The sequence below is a fragment of the Dermacentor albipictus genome, chromosome 7, assembly GCF_038994185.2.
Source record: "Dermacentor albipictus isolate Rhodes 1998 colony chromosome 7, USDA_Dalb.pri_finalv2, whole genome shotgun sequence".
Taxonomy (NCBI): Eukaryota; Metazoa; Arthropoda; class Arachnida; order Ixodida; family Ixodidae; genus Dermacentor; species Dermacentor albipictus.
In genome coordinates, this window is record NC_091827.1 from 52,216,880 (window position 1) to 52,234,152 (window position 17,273).

The window sequence follows — 17,273 nt, forward strand, 5'->3', positions numbered from 1 at the left end:
TGCTGCTTCCGCTATGAGCTTCCTTCGTGGCATTCGCATTAATGGATAGGTATTATCAGGATGCCCCGGACGCGCGAGCGTCGACTGAATTGCATCGTTGAGACATCAGGCGGGTGAAGCCACGCTATTATCTGCGTCCAAGACTGTCGAAAACCGTGGCTCACGCATGTGCACTTTGCGAACGCAGGTACTAGAGAGTTTAGCTTATCCTGTATTCGGGTAAACGCAGGAGGACGGGGCCTGGACCGTTGGGGCGGAGGTATAGGCGGGAGCGGCCTGCGTGGTGCCGCCACCTGGCGACGCAGAGCTCAAACAGACAAAAACAGCTGAAATCGCCCTAACCGAGTGTACTTTACTTCACTACTGATGTAAATTTTCGGCACTGGCGTATTCCTGTTGCTGCCAAAAAGTGACATCACCATTATTAAAAAAGAAAAAAAAGATCTATAAAAACCAGACCGTTTTACTCCTTCGTAATATAAGATTCGGCTGTAAATAAGGGTATTTTCAGACGTACCGGTATGTTCGAAAAGAGAAAACCGCGCAAAACAATTTCCTTTGGTGCACATTTATTGAAATTTCTTGTTGCATTTTCTTCGACAAATCAACGTTCCCCAACAATTGGCTTACAGCAGGGCTGGCGTTGAGCCGGAGTTTCGGCGGTTGTGGCCCCGTTCTGGCAACAAGGTGAACTTGGATATGGTCTGGGTACTTGGTTTGCTTGGTTACAGCAGGGCCGGCTCGGGGAATGGCTAGGTGGCGGATTAACTGTTAAACATGAAAAAATGCACATAGGTGAGAGTTTTATGAGATATGTAGAAGTTCTGAAATGTCTAACCTAAATACAGGAACGTATTTCCCTTGCAGTGAATACAACATTGAATATTCACTGCAATAGTCAATTCCAGTGAATATTTGTCTTGGCAGAGCATCGTGCGCAGACCGGCATTCATAGAAACGTCATCATCTCAAAAATGACGAAACGTCCTCCTGTTTCTGCACATTTGGCTGCGCACATTGCTGAGTAGTTCAATTTTCTGGCAGGGCATACATCCTTGAAGTGCGCTCAAAACAAAGGAACTCACTGATGCTCAGTTGCATCTGAGTTAAAAATTCTTTACTGAAGTGTGATACATTCTTTGAAATGCCTGATGAACTCTCGAGTACATTTTCACGGCACTTGATTCTCTCTGCAGGCGATGTCCTGGATCAGGAGTTGTTTCTAAACTTTCTGGTCTCGGTTAACCTCACCAGCCTTTGCGCAGGGGCGCGGGGCTCCCGCTGAGCCCCCCCTCCCCTCCCCCCCGCTACTTGTGCGTTATGTCTAGCATATATTTCGATGGTGGTAGGAGGAGGCATGCCACAGAAGCCATTCTTTTCACCATATGACCGACCTTGGTTGGTCTGAAATTGGTATTCACTAGAACCTTCCATCACTTTGTGAACCTCGTTCTTGTTTACGACGTTCACACTTGGAAAGCTGGTTAAACACAATCGTATTACCTATCGTGTTGTTATATTAAAAAAAGTAATATTTCTGTCTTGGCTCATTGAACCTATTTACATTTTGCGTATAAATATTGTAGTACTGCGCACACTTTCTTTCTCTTTGTTTATTTAGGCTGTCGAAAATTATCGAGATATTGCTGAAAGCTACTGACGTGCCTAAGGCGGTAAGAACGGAATGTCATTGACGAACATTGTTTAGATAAAGCGTCCAACTCTTCCAGAGGCCTCATTTGTTGCACTTTACTCAAAGTGTGCGGAAGAGGGGGGGGATACTTCTGGTTTCAACAATAAGAATTCTTTACAGCAAACACAGCTGCATGTAATCTTGAACTACTTTAACGACAGAATGTGCGTTGTTCCTAATTTTGCAACCTTGCTGAAGTTTTCTAGGCCTAAACATGAGCTACACATGGATTTTCAAGTTCAAAGTTCATGCTCCATTGATCTAAATATTTGCTCCAGTATGCCATCATGAAAAAAAAACTACGAGTTTATTATAGTAGGTATAACACAGGGAAGTAGGGAAATGGAAATTCAAGACGATGAGCAAAACGAGAACAAGGTGAAAGCAGGAGCCCACGATTCGACAAGTGGACTTCTCTTCTTTAAGGCCACATACCCACCTTGAAGAAGACACGTCCACTTCTCGAACCGCTGGCTCCTGCTTTCACCTTGTTCTGGTTTTGCTCATCGTCTTATAGTAGACGTGTGATGCACCTTAATAACGCATGTGCGAGGGCCGAACAAACAGAGTAACAAACCCAAAGATAGCCTTTTTCCAGTTACATATTATGGTCCATGGTGTACCGAGCAAGTAGGGTAAAACAGCGTATATATTACATGTTCAAATCAGCCAAATGACAATATATTGTATGAAATTTGATAGGGAAGGAATTTACAGGAAATAGAACAAAAAACTAAGGTACCACGAGATGCATATGACCATTTTAGGACATAACCATTACGCAAATACAGGTGGCCTGCGTATATCAAATATGTATGATGCCGGAAAGGAAAATCTTGCATTAAAGCAGACGTTGTTCTAGTTGTTCTAGTCATAATCAAATGCTTTAGAAAGGTGTATATATATATATATATATATATATATATATATATATATATATATATATATATATATGCGTGTGTGTGTGCATGTGTGTGTGTGTGTGCAATGCGACACGACCTACGTTAGAATACTCTGCTAGCGCAACTCAAAAAGAGAAATGCCGCATATAAAACCTTGTGGCAGAAGCACAATAGCGTCAGTGAGCTGGCCTCAAATATCACAGTTTGTCTCTTGAATGGTATCACTGTTTGCAAACCTAATTTAACTTGCCATACGCATAATTTGGGCAGGCAACAACCGAGTTGTATACATCACGATGTCCTCCAGAGCGACACAAAAGAAAAAGCTTCACGTACTCTAGCCGGTTGATCTATGCAACGTAATGAAAATAATGCCAGAATTTGTAAGCATCTCATGCTAGTTCCTTATGAGTTCCTACTTATAAGTAATAAAAAGTCAGACATTGATTTGGTTTGTATTATACCAAATGCGCAAAGCATCGAAAAACGGCAAATCTTTTCTTAAGGGAAGTGGGAACAAGGTTTCTTAAAGGGAAGCTTGTCACCCACCAAAATATACCACAAAGCTTCGAAGGAAACCCATAGGGGCCTAAACATCATTATAAGACGCGGTATATAAATCCTAAAAACAAGGTGCGTTTATGCCCAAGAAATAGGTATTGCTGCAAAGACGACGTGGGTTCCAAAAAAAAGGCAAGTGATTTCTACAACTTGCGAAACTATAATGGAGTTCCGGTACGCATAACAAAGACTACGAACATCCCCCGTCCTTGTCCCAGCGCATTACCAACTAATGTGACATTTAATCTCTGCAACGTTTCTGGTATCCAAAACAATACGCACTGAAATCTGTACGGATGGCACGAGAACACAAATATGTCGTCTTTTAACGTTAGCCGCAACACTTTCCTTGGAATGAACGTGACACTAGCGCACTTACCGCATGTGCACAAACACCTTCTTGTGTGTTCACCACGGCAATAGACGACGGGGCAAGTAGATTTCCAAGGACGCGAACAGTGCTCGTATTTTGTCGCTGCATGTAAGAGCACATAAATTATTTAGCGACATGTCTAGGTCTACGGCATGCGCCCACCACAGCACTGAATACATGGTAATGTAGTTAATGGCGATGTTTTCTGTTACACATCATGTAAAATCAGTTTGGCACGGTTCCCTTCCTCACTCGGGTTTATTGAAAGACATAATGGTGCAGAAAACAAGTTTATCCCGATGGGAAAAGATTGCGCGTATCGCACATCTTGCTTTCCTATAGGTCAATAGCGAACATCAGAAAAGCAAAAAGCATAATAGCCACAAGGCATCAAAAAAGTACAAATAAAGCACTTACTTTATCACTTTTCTCGCAGCAGCAAATAGTCTATCGGAAGTTATTTAAGCTAGTGCCATTTCTTTTACTGACATGCAGATTTAGATATTATTCTAACGTGCTGTAGTACGTATCGGCTGTTCCTAATATCGCATCACGAGCTATGGTGAAGCGCCAAGATTAGCTTCAGGCAGCAGAATGACGGCAGCCTATCAAATCGGCGGAGCAGTTACTTGGAATTGACTGATTTCCAGTTGCTTTGCTGCATGCACAAACAATGTTCCCTCTAACCCACTTTCCTCTTTCATGTTCCTCCTTTCCCTTTCCCCAGTGTAGGGTACCAAAGCAGACGGCCGTCTGGTTGATCTCCCTGATATCCCTCTCTTTGCTTTCTCTCTCTCCCAATCTCGCGCAATATGTCTAATTCTGTGGCTGCCATTTGAAAACGAGACTGTTTTGTGCAGCGCACTACTACCGCGGCTGCGTAGTTTCCAACGTCGCAACGCTCATTGTGCTCTTGGTGAGCTGTGATAAAGCCGCGTAGTTCTACCTTGAAGGTAACCAAAAAAGTTGATTCGGCTCACTGTGGTTGAATAGGGTAAGAGTACAACCCCTTTCTCTACCAAAAGAGGCGCACATAACAGCAAGCGCCCTTCAATATTCTTTGCAGTGAACTTTCGGATATATATATATATATATATATATATATATATATATATATATATATATATATATATATATACATATATATATATATATATATATGTGAAACTGGATTAGGCAGGTTTGTGTGAAAGCAATAACAGCAGTGATGCATGTACACAAACAGCCACTACTCATGCTGCCCTTCAAGTCTCACCTCGACGAAACACCCGAGTGCGACGGGCGCCGGACCAGATGATGCACGACTGATACTCTAAGAAGGCAATGAGCAATTGCATATTTTTTTCTTTTACGTAAGCTCTACAAGCTTTCTAAGAGAAAATAACAACTTTGGTGTTTGTGTAACGTGACTTTTGGCTTAAGATGGGAGGGATGATACATCCGAATATACCGACGTATGGGGCCGTTTGGTTTTGCGCGGGCTCGATGCGGTCTGTAGAAAAGATCAGTGCATGCGGCAACCATGCCGCCTCTGTGTGCGCTTATGTGCGTGTCGGTGATGTGCGCTGCCTATGAAAAGGCGGCAGCCGTATCTGTTTGACCTTGTGTTGTGACTCGTACTGAGACGCCAGTTAATGCCTCGAGTAAAGCAGTGAGCCAAGCTGTCAAGATCGCGAGGCTTCCGTCGACTTTCAAGCTCAACATACATCAAGAAGCTTTGGGCAATGTATGATACTATGCACCACTTCTTATATGAACAAAATGTATGAGGTAACAGTTCTTGATGTTAGAGGTTATGGGTGACACAGAGAGCGATGCAATGAAGAACGTTTCGCGTAACCTTAAGAAACCGGAAGATATCGGTGTGAATCAACGAGAAAACAACAATAGCTGACATTCTAGTTGACATGAAAAAAATGAGGTGGACAGGCATGTTATACGTTGGGCAGATAACCATTGGGTTTTTAGATTTACTGAATGGGTGCGATGGGATGGAAAGCGCAGTCGAGTACGGCAGGAAAGAAGGTGTAGTAATGACACTGGAAAATCTGCAAGCGCAAGTTGGGAATCACCTAGCGTAACACACGAGTAATGGGATATCTCTGAGAGAGGCCTTCGTACGAGCCAAACGGGCTGACTCTGATGAAACTGATATTACAGTCTTATCGTATTTTTTTCGATCATGCAGCGCAGACTAGACTGACTGAAATAAGCAATCTCGGTGGTGCTTTTATGTAAGTACGTTAAGCTTCTCCGCCCATTTCGAGTACTCATCATCATGAGGCCAGTGAATGCTCAGTTCTCTCTGCATATCTGAAAATACAGCTCCATACCACACATACCTTCCTCTCATAGTTCACATCCATGTACATCCACCTCAGTGGCGTGGAATATGAGGAAGTCAAATAGCAAACTAGTTGAGCGCATATGAATCCAAAAGGTACATGCGTACAATCAAACGCCTCTGCAACTAACGCCATTACAGTGAATGGAGCTGTATAAGGAATGACTCATTAGGTCCCTGCCTAATTCCTAGCTTTCATATGCATTATGAATGGCTATACAAGCAAGACTGATGCAACGATTTCTCCTTTACTGCGAAGTTTAGGCTTCCCCGACAGATGATTTGTTGCTATACAACGACTTCCACGTACCAGGGCCAACACTGCTTTTAGAAGACTTCACGAAGTTGAGTGCGCTCTGTGCTATTGCTAACGCCAGCGCTTCTGATGTAATTGAGGAGCTTGCTGATGTCACAACTAGTACAGCTTCATTGCACCAGGAATGGCTAAGCTAGTATTCTGTTCGTTTCAGCGCATCGAGGAGTGTGGCGGTTGTATTTGACGATTAGATTTTGACGATGCGACTGAAGGTGACGACATACCACGTCTTCAAATTCAGATAATGCGGAAAAGACGCTATTGTTACCAGAGGTGGCAGTGATGAATATCCTGTAAACGAACAAATGGTTTTGAATGCGCGAGAGGCGATGGGGTATTTTTCCTCCACTTCGTCGCGCATCATGCTCTGGACCCCGATGCAATATAGTGTTGGCGGCAGTCACACATTCTTTGATATTAGAAATCGTGTTAAATGAAGGTTTGCTTTCATTGAACGTACTTAGACAGCTCTTTTGTGAGTGTTGCGGCGCGCGACCTATAGAACAAAGGGATCTGTATATCAAAGAACTTCGGAAGTCCTGAGCATTTCCATGTGAAGGCGTTTGACTGCATATGAAGGTTTTGCCATGCTTCTGCGAAATATGAAATTATATTTGTGCCAAGTACCTGGACAGAGCCAAGGTAATGTTGTTTGCTGACTATTAGAAAATGCCGATCAGTTTTATTTGTACTTTGCCTAGATATACAATAAATTATTATTATTTATTGAACGTCCTATAAGAAATATTTTGAGTAAACTTGTAAAACTCCCTATCGCAAAAACTCCCATACAAAACTCCATATCGAACTTTCTCCTGCGCATTACATGATATATAAACTGTTTTCCTAATCCTGACAGGAGCTTATTGTTCAGAGAAGGTCTTTAGTTTGCCATTGTTGTTAGACAAGAATAATGGATATTCAAGCGGAACTTTCGGATTCTACTGTACTAGGTCAGTCTACTCGGTTGGTCACTGGTGCGCCTCTCACCTATTCAGTTTACATTCCCTTGAAAAAATAAAGTCTGGTGGTGGGATTCGAAACTCGCTCGCCAAGCGCAGCAGCCAAAAATTCAAATCTTTTGGCCACAACTGCACGTACACTTTTGTAGTGCAAACGCCCATTAGCTCTTATTCGATCATCACCGTTTGTGTATGATTATAATTTTCCACACTACGGCCCATACTCGCAACGGGGAACAGGCCGGGAACATGCCGGCAAATTTGAAAATAAACAGCAAGAAATGAAGAAAAACAGCCACGCGTCAGATTTCTCGCATTCCGCAGGGCTACTATATGTTGGAGCATGTGCACACAAGTTTACTTTCCAACAAGAACGCAGGAATGAAATGGTCAAAGTTATAGTATTTAGATGAGCGTTTAACGAAAGCTTTGTTCACGCAGGTTAAACCAGATGCTTTGGATCTACCTGTTGTTTTAAAATTAACAATAAAAAAGCTTGCGAGGCACGATGCCTTCCATGCTACACAAGAAGGGGAGGACGAAAAATCAAACAAAATGAATGCTGGCGACTAACAAAAAATAGAGCGCCTCGCAACTTCTTAATTTTTTCACTAAGAAAGTGGTAATAAAATTTTCATCTATTTCTTCTCCTTTGGAAGGAACCCTATTCTACAACAGCTGTGCGAAGTCGGGCCACGAAGCACAGTGCATTGATTAAAAACCACCACTACAATGAGCTGTTGTCACTGTTGCATCTACGTTAACTAATTTTGATTTATTGCGTAAAATTTTTTTTTCTTTCCATGCTCAATTTATAGAAATCGGAGAATGTGAAAATTGCAACGGAGTCATTAGATATTCGATGTAGGTTGCAAAGAGGCTATGCATAAGTGTTTTCGACTACGACTTTTTGGTTGCTGAGGTATTTCACACTAGGGGGTGTTGTAAGGGGTCACTAGGGGGTGACGCTTCAAACACAGTCATCTCTGATGGTATTTTGATGATTGGTTCCTACATGTTGCGACTGAATTGCAGTGCTAAGAACGCACGCGCCAAAATATACTATGATAATAACTGTTGGCTGGCTATGCAGACGCGACACAAATGCATTGTTGAAGAAAGGAAGAGTACATTGAAGAATACTTTACCACTTACCGCACTTGCATATGCAGGATCTTCCAAGATGCAAACAAGTAACTTTCTCTTTGCAGCCGCAACTGTGCCTCGGACAACGGGACAAACCTACATTTAAGATAAGGTGATTTAGACAGTGCACAGAAGGTGGTGCAGCGCTGGCGTAGAGGTAGAACACCCGCCTCGCGTGCAAGAGGTCCATGGTTCGAATCCCGGAGCCGCGTAATTTTCCACCCGATAAAAAAAATCTGCGTGTTGATGAAGTTGCATAAGCCGGCCTGGAGTGTGGCCTGATCACGGCGACGAGAACCGGCAACGCACTCCCTCACCAGAACAGGATTGGCCACCCTGGTGCAGTACTTGGCCGCAACCTCCTATATGAACACAACAATCAAACCCGGGCCCTCAGTCCCCAGCAGCTGCGAAGCAACTGACCAGGGCGGTGGTCAGACCTGCGACACACCTCCGGACAGGCCGACATTGTAATATGAACCTGGCAACGTTTAACGCTAGAACGTGATCTAGTGAGGCGAGTTTAGCAGTGCTATTGGAGGAATTAGAGAAATTGGAGGAATCCCTCAAGAGAAAAGTTTATAACAGCTCTGTCTTACCAGTACTGATGTACGGGGCAGAAACCTGGAGGCTTCCAAAGGGTTCTACTTAAATTGAGGACGACGCAACGAGCCATGGAAAGAAGAATGATAGGTGTAACGTTAAGCGATAAGAAAAGAGCAGATTGGATGAGGGAACAAACACGAGTTAATGATATCTTAGTTGAAATCAAGAAAAAGAAATGGGCATGGGCAGGACACGTAATGAGGAGGGAAGATAACCGATGGTCTTTTAGAGTTACAGAATGGATCGCAAGCGAAGGGAAGCCTAACAGAGGGCGCCAGAAAGTTAGGTGGGCAGATGAGATTAAGAAGTTTGCAGTGACAACATGGCCGCAATTAGTACATGACCGGGGTAGTTGGAGAAGTATGGGAGAGGCCTTTGCCCCGCAATGGGCGCAACCAGGCTGCTGCTGCTGATGATGATAATGAGACAGTTCAAGGGGCTGTGTTCAAGGTTTGTTTAGAATGCAAGCTCCATCTATGGTGACTAGAAGTTAAAAGCAATGATATATGTGAACCTCATCGTTTACTTTGAAATGGTTCTTCCATGCACTTATATCCGTGTTGCTACTCTAACGGCATTGATACTTTGGAAGAGTAAAAGCAAATAAAAGTATGGCCAAATATTTTCCGTGACCTTCATGCGCTTCTGTACAACCTATAAGAAGGTTTCTTGCAGGAGCTCTAGTCCACCTCTTGTGGTCGAGGTGAAAGATCTACTGAGTACGTGCTCAGGGCTGAATCACACATAACCTCCCGAATGCGGGACCTATCCAATTTCATTGGGCTTTTGCCACGCTATTCTATGCGTGTGTGAAACAATAAATTTAGCTTGAAGAAAGCAATACTCTGAGCTCGACTCGACTAAGTGAGTATTAATCTTTACCTGAAAGCAAATCATGTTGTTGCTGGCGGTGCTTTCTCCTCGAAGCAGGCTTAGGAATTGGAGTGATAAAATTGCTTATATAATAGGAGTTACAGCTTTGTAGAGGCATTAAAGGCATGCAAATTTTCCCTCAAAACTCTTCTTGAGTCTGCACTTGAGTGACTTTTGTGGTGAGAAATTTGTCACACCTCGGTAAAAACACTTTGGCTAAGACAGACCAGAAAGCTTACTTTTGTCGGTGGACAATACCGGTTCCTGCATCTCTCTGAACATGATATATAGATAAGTAAACGATAAAACGTGAGCAATGCTGTAATCTCCATGCCATGCCACTGAAGGTACTTAACAGGTGTTAATACCATCCTTAATAAAACTATTGGATTTGGACATGGCATGAAACTTCATCACTTCTCAATTTTGTTGCTCAATTCTTCTGTGCAATATCAAAAATAAAACAAAGACGTAGCATTCCCTCCTGATAAAGAAGGGTACTTCATCCTTTTATACAGAAGGACAGTCTTTCTAGAAAGGGTCAACTGCTTTAACAAAAACTCGAAGATGGTATACGTCGAACCTAAGAAAGTCAAATATCAAGCAAAGAAATTCTTGCTGGTGTTGAACCTCAAGCTTCTATCCAGAGAGAGAGAGAGAGAGCAAATGGTAAATATATGTAGTGAGTTTAACCAGGACTGAGCCCGGTTGGCTACCCTACACTCAGGAAAGGGAAATGGGGACGGAAAGATTAAAGGAAGAGAAAGTCCACTGGGGATATTATTCGGTGACTCAGTCTGGATCACATACGCTGACACGATCGGGTAGCTTTCAAATATCGCAGCAGCGCTCTTGTGGCTTTTTGTAGCTGCGATATGTGGGGCCATGGTCCCAATGGCTTGTTCAAGGTAAATGGCTTTCTATCTAACTGATTGAGAGCTGTGCAGAGGTCTTGCTTTTCATTTTCAAAAGATGGGCAGTAGCACAGTAGATGTTCTGTTTTCCTCGATGCCGCAGGCATTGCACAAAAATGTATATGCATTGGTGAATGCGATGCCCAAGCGTAAGCAGCAGAGCACTGTTTCCACATTACGCGGAAGACCTCGTAACAGCCGCAGTTGCATAGATGGTTCGAGGGAATGCAATCGATGTTGAGTGAATTTAGGTGTGTGCCACTTCTCTAATGTCATACGGTGCGCTAGCTTGCCTAAGCGTTGGGCTGTGTCAGTCCATGATAAAAACAAGGGTTGCTGCTTCGTGTGCTTTCCTAGCAGCTTCATCAGCGAGGTTGTTACCGGTGATACCGTAATGGCCAGGCAGCCAGTGAAACACGACATCGTGACTTTTCGCGATCATGTGATGGTGCATTTCTTTTATCTCCGACACGAGCGTTTCGCATGAGCCGTGACGAAGAGATGACAGAAGACATTGTAAGGACGCCTTCGAATCGCAGAATATTGCCAATCGATTAGCCGGTTGGTTATTAATATATTAAACGGTACCTCGGAGGGCAACAAGCTCCTAACCGGTCGATGTTGTCAAGTGAGAAATCTTTTATCGGATGCTTAGTGATCGTGTTCGTATAACCATTGCGCGGCGGAGTTGGTCTGAGTGGAAGAGCCATCCGTATATATGTGGACTCGGTCAAAGTAGGAAGTGTGCAAGCAATCCTGAGCTACTTGCTTCAAGGCCAAAGTGGGCAGTCGGTCTTCGTTCTTATCCCTGGAACCGTAAGACGCACTTGAGGTTGTTTTAACCACCGCAAAGCTGAGGTTGAACGTGTTGAGGATGTGAAGCCCGACGGTACGAAGGCAGGATGGATGCTGCCCTTGTTGGAGAAAGACGCCTGTGGTCGTTGTTCTGGCAGGCAGGCAAGAGAGCTTGATTGCATGCGTGAAACATGACAAACATGGGCCCTAAGCATTTCGGTGCTAATGTAGGTCGTGATCGGATGGTCGTGAGCTATTATAATGGTTCCTGCTGTTGAGACGCTCCGCGGAAGGCCTAGGCAAACACGCAGTGCCTGCGCCTGCATGCTCTGAAGCTCCCGGAGACTTGACTTGCACGTTTTAGCAAGCACGGGAGAGCTATATCATAGGAATCCGATGAAAAATGCTGGATATAACTGTAGCATGGAGCCTGACGACGATCCCCAAGTTTTGCCGGCGATGAACTTGAAGACATGAATAGATGTGAGCTTCTTCAAGTGGGCAACCTGAGGGCTCCAAAAGATGTCCCGGTCTACGATGAAGCCCCAAAACCGACGATTTCTTTTGTTGGAGATAGGCTGACCATTGATGCATACTGGATAATGAGTCATCCCTTTTCGCGTTAAAGCGACTAACGCAAATTTTTCTGTTTAGATGGTAAGGCTTTGTGTGTGAAGATAGTCAGATGCCTGTGCTGCTGCTTTCTGTAGCCGTGCGCGAACCTGCAGGCGAGTCACCGCTGATATACAGATGCAGATGGCATCGGCGTAGATTGAGACACTCGCTGTTTCCGGTAGGGATTCGGTCAGCCCGAGAAGCGCGAGGTTGAATAGAATGGTGCTTAGAACATTGTCTTGGGGAACGCCTCGGCATGTGTAGTGGTCGGTAGTCGGACCATCTTCCGTACTTACGAACAAGGACCTTCGTGTCAAGTGGTCTTCTGATCCATCGATATACTTGCCCTCCTAGTGCTATTGTCAAATGTGTGTCTAAAGTCTAGAACGGTTTGATGGGCAACGTTTTCGTAAGCGCCTTTCATGTCAAGAAAGAGTGCTACTTATAGTCGCTTCCATGCTTTTTGCTTTTCTACAGAGGATTCTATATCGATGACACTGAGAATCACTGAACGACCGCGTCAATATCCCGCCATAGAGTCAGGGTAAATATTGTGGTGTTCAAGGTACAATTCGAGACGCACTAGGATCGTACGTTCCATGAGCTTCCCAACGCAGGTGTCAAGAGCTATAGTCCGATATGATGTCAGTTCGAGTGGTGACTTTCCTGCTTTTAGAAGCTGTACCAGGCGGCTGCGTTTCCATTCCTGTAAGACGACGCCATCTTGCCATGAACTATTAAAAAGGCTGAGGAGTTCTCTTCGTGCTTCTCGACCTATGTGGCGCAAAGCAGTATATTTTATACCATCGGGCCCTGGTGAAGACGAACACATACAGAGCGCCATAGCATCTTCTAACTTTTCCACAGAGAATGGAGCGTCCATACTCGCATCCCGTAGACCGGGGATGTTACCTAAAGCCATGTCATGGAGTAAAACTGTGCCGCCGGCAACTTTCGCACAAAATTTTCCTGCAACGTCTATCTCATGGTGGTTTTGACAGAGAGCAAGGGCGTTAAAAGGGTGTCGCTGCATGGGACTTGAGAAAAGACGCCGTAGGGTACGTCACACACGGGACAATGACTTGCGGGGGTCCAGTGAGTCGCAAAAGCACTTCCATCTTTCATGCGCTAGCTTATCCATTCGGCGTTTGGCCTTCTTTTGCATGCGCCGAGCTTCTATGAGGTCATGAATTGACTTCGTGTGCCTGTACCTCCTTTCAACTCGGCGACGTAGTGCACGAAACCTTTCCAATTCAATGTCATTCTCTGTACGCTTTGATGAATGTGTGAAGCAGCTAGTGCAATCTTGCATTGCGTCTGCAGTTAGGTATTCTAATCTGCGTGTAATGTGTGTCGTGCATATGTCTTTTATACGATCTTGAAAGACTGACTAGTCGATATAGTGAGACGCAACCAGTGATGCGGCGTCTAGTACATCGATTCTCACATAGGTCCGAGTATGATCACTTCCATAGGTTTCAATATCAGTGAAACACTCCACGCTCAAGGTCAGGCAATGTCACACCAAAGTGAAGTCAAGGCAGCTGCTGTACGTTGTTGCTCGCACAAATGTCGGGCATCCGTCATTTAGAAGACACATGTTGTGACCTGATGCAAAGGATATTAGTGACCTGCCCCTCGAATTTATCCTGGAGCTTCCACATATCTGGTGGTGAGCGTTGAAGCCCCTATTATTATGCAATGACCGGGAGTAGCAGCCATAATATCTCCAGTCCCTTGCTATCAAACTCACTTGTTGGGGAACGGTACACGCTAATAAGAGTAAAAAACAGCTTTTTTTTCACAGTAATAGAGATGTATTGGTTACCGTCGTGGGCCACGACTTATTGGGAAAATAAGTAAGGTTCTTGCGAATGTAAACCAGACCCTTACTACTATGGACGCATGTGTTTGAAACAAAAGGTTCATGTCCTGATAGTCTTATGGAGGCCGATAAGTTCGGTTCACAGATGACCAGTTTAGGAAAGTGGTTCTCAAACACGAACTGTTGAAAATCTGAAATACGTGACCTCAGGCGTCGCATTCTATTGGAATATGGAAGCACTTCTGACATCATCCCGGAACGATGGTTGTTGTTGTCGATGAGCCATGGTTCTGCTAGAGAAGTTCTCAAGCACTGGACTTCTGAAGGGTCGCCAGAACCGGATTGATGGCATCCAGCAATTACAATGCACTTCGAGCTGTTGGTGTCTGTAGCGTGTCGAGAAGAACACGAATAGCACTCACCAGAGAGCTGATCATAACAACAATTTGTTGATCTTGGTTCGTCAATTTATCATGAACGGACGAAGTGTCCCCTGCTGTAGCAGTATGATTTTGCTCAATAGGGGCATGTAGCATCAGGAATGCAAGCAAATCGTCAGCAGCCGTGCTGTTCGATGCACCCGTGTCCTTTGAGCTTACTGCATTTGGCCTGGGTGGAAGAGTGGGTGGTAATGTACGTGGATGGCGTCTGCAGAGGCTTTGGAGGCTCTTGGATCGACCCTGGTGACGTGATCGTCGTCGCCTAATAGATGTTGCTGCTTCTCGGTGAGAAGAGTGGTCTCTAACCATTTTCTTCATTATTGGTATTTCGTTCGAATCAAAGGGCATTCCTTCGAGGATACATCGTGAGGGCCGCTGCATTTGTCCACTTCAGCGCACTGGCCTCGCACGTGTTAGTGGTGTAGGGCCCAGTGCAGCGAGAACAGACAATAGTGTTATTGCACACACTGCTCTCATGGCCAAGCTGTATGCACTTTCAGCACTGCAAAGGTTTTGGTTTAAAGGGGCGAACTGCGTGTCGGAAGTGGCCCACGTATACATGCGGTGGAAGGGACTCGCCCTTACATACGATCTTAACACACCATGACGTGCCGAGATGGAACGCGTTTGTGATGATGGTGTTTTCTTTAGCTGGTTTGATTAGGATTGACAGATTGGAGTCAAGAATGGTCTCGTCAACATCATAAATTACGCCAGTACTAACTTGTTTGCCCAGCGGAATATGGAGCGGACTTTCATCCCGTGAAGTTCCCTTACTTTACGCAAGGAATCCACTGCAGCTGCGTGTTCTACGTCAATCGCTAGCAGGTTCTTACAGGTGTTCACTCTAATGTCGTTGATCTTATTCGGAACCGGCACTTCTAGATGTGAAGACGCGGCCTGCCTGTCGAGGCGTCTCAGGTTGTCAGTTGCGAGAACTCTCGCGAACAGGATTGTGAGCTCCTCGGTATTCGGCAAAGATCTCACGGTGGACTCACTTGAATTCGATGATGCGCCGAGAAATCTTCACTTTGATTTACGACTCCGCACCAGCTCGAAGGTGTCGTCACAAGAATCTTCACTGCTGACATAGTACTGCATGGTGTCATCGCTATCAGTGTCGCTCTCGGTGCCGTTGCGCTTCCTGGAGGCAGCCGCCGTGGGCACTGTCGAGTCCGGCGGACGCGCGGGAGACTCCATCTCCATCGCAGTTAAGGAAGAAACAGCAGCTCACGGGCAAATCTAAGAAATTCACAAAATCAGTAGAGCTGGAAGACTCCACGTTCTGCCTAAAAGGCACTATGCAGTACAGTATACAAAAGTCAGGGGCTGAACATTTAAATTTTGTTCGTGATAAAAAGCCACAAACCTCAGCAGTTGTTGCGTACAAGTGCGTTTGATAGAAACGCTTCGCAGTACCTAGTCTCTGGTTATTTTTAAAAGAACATTACAGTGCTCCGGGCAGAAAGCCCATTCAAAGTAAGAAAGTCTGAAGAAGTCATTAGAATTTTACAGGAAAGGGTGTTTGCAGAATGCACAGCCTTCAGCGTTGACGTCAAAGGTTGACATTATACCCTTAAAAATTCAGAATAGTGAAGGCAATCAAAGATCGCATTTTGGATAACGATTTCCGCACGCCTTCACACGTCCGCGGGTTCGGGGTAAAGTAAATGCATCTTGCGAATAAAATGGATTCGAATTGAGCTACATGCGTATTCGCAGGTCGTCTTTGAAACAATTACGCGTACAAGATCTGCGTCGTACTCGCTAGTAGTCAGCAGATGCGCTTACTTTATTTATTTATTTATTTAGTACATACTGCAGACCTTTCGGTCCAGGCAGAGGGGCACTATAATGCATACAAACAAAAGTGAGCGAATTAGGAACAAGGGAGCATTAATTTAAAGAATTCTTAGTCACACGGTGTCTGTAAACTGTCGTTCCAGTCTGATATTGTTCTTGAAAAAAAGAAACTTTCATGTTTCACTTCGAGCATAATAGGGTGTTAGTGAGTACGGATGGTGCTGTCTTGTGTGCAGTGTTATTGCATGCTTTATGTAAGTCGATGGTTTCATTTCAAGACTGTTGTTGTGAAGAAGGGAAAGCAATTCAAGCCTTAGCGGCTTCCGGCGTGATTCACTAATGGGTATGGAATTTTCTTTCATAATTTTAGAGGGAGAGTCTAGTCTTGCGAATTTTAGAAAATATAAACCTAACTGCCGTTTATTGTATTTTTCGAAGACGCGCGACATTTGACAAACTGGAAGGATCCCATGATATACATGCATACTCTAACTTTCGTCTAATAAATGAAAAATAAGACAGTAATTTCACATCATGAGGGGCATTTCTCATTTTGTGTCTTAGGAAACAGAGTTAGCGGAAAGCAGAAGAACACATATAATTAATGTGCGTGTTCTACGACAATGTAGAAATCAAAATAACACCTAAGTATTTGTATTTGATACTCTCACGCAGAGCTCAAGATCCTACCATATAAGAAAAAGTTAGTGTTCTTTCTTACGAGTAATTCGAAGAGATGCGGATTTAGCGGTGTTAATAAACATACGTCATTCATTACACCACTTCAGTATGTCATTTAAATTCCTTTCGAAGACAGTCTGATCATTCTGACAAGTTGTTTCACTGAACAAAATACGATCATCGGCAAACAGTAATTTTCCCTCTAGGAGTTATAGTTTTAACGCTGTCATTTATATACATTAGAAACAGTAGAAGTACCAAGGCACTACCTTGGAGCACCCCTGATGTGACTGGGAGAGTGGCCCAGCTATGTTCACAAATTGTGACGTACAGAGTGCATTTAATCAGGTAAGCAATAATCCAGTTTATGAAAATGTCAGGTATGCCAATAATTCTAAGTTTGAAGATTAATTTGTCCTGCGGA

The 17,273-nt window shown here is 44.2% G+C and overlaps 1 long non-coding RNA gene across 1 annotated transcript in view; it reads right to left on the bottom strand.

The window, feature by feature from the left end:
- Window positions 1–572: 572 nt before the first annotated feature.
- The window catches only part of LOC135910177 (uncharacterized), a 59,667-nt gene continuing 42,966 nt past the window's right edge, over window positions 573–17,273 (bottom strand). Inside the window, exons 2-4 of the long non-coding RNA XR_011507413.1 lie at window positions 8,307–8,393; window positions 3,536–3,631; window positions 573–768 (exon numbers count right to left, since the gene is read on the bottom strand). This is a non-coding gene — a long non-coding RNA (uncharacterized lncRNA). The remainder of the gene's footprint in view (window positions 769–3,535; window positions 3,632–8,306; window positions 8,394–17,273) is intronic.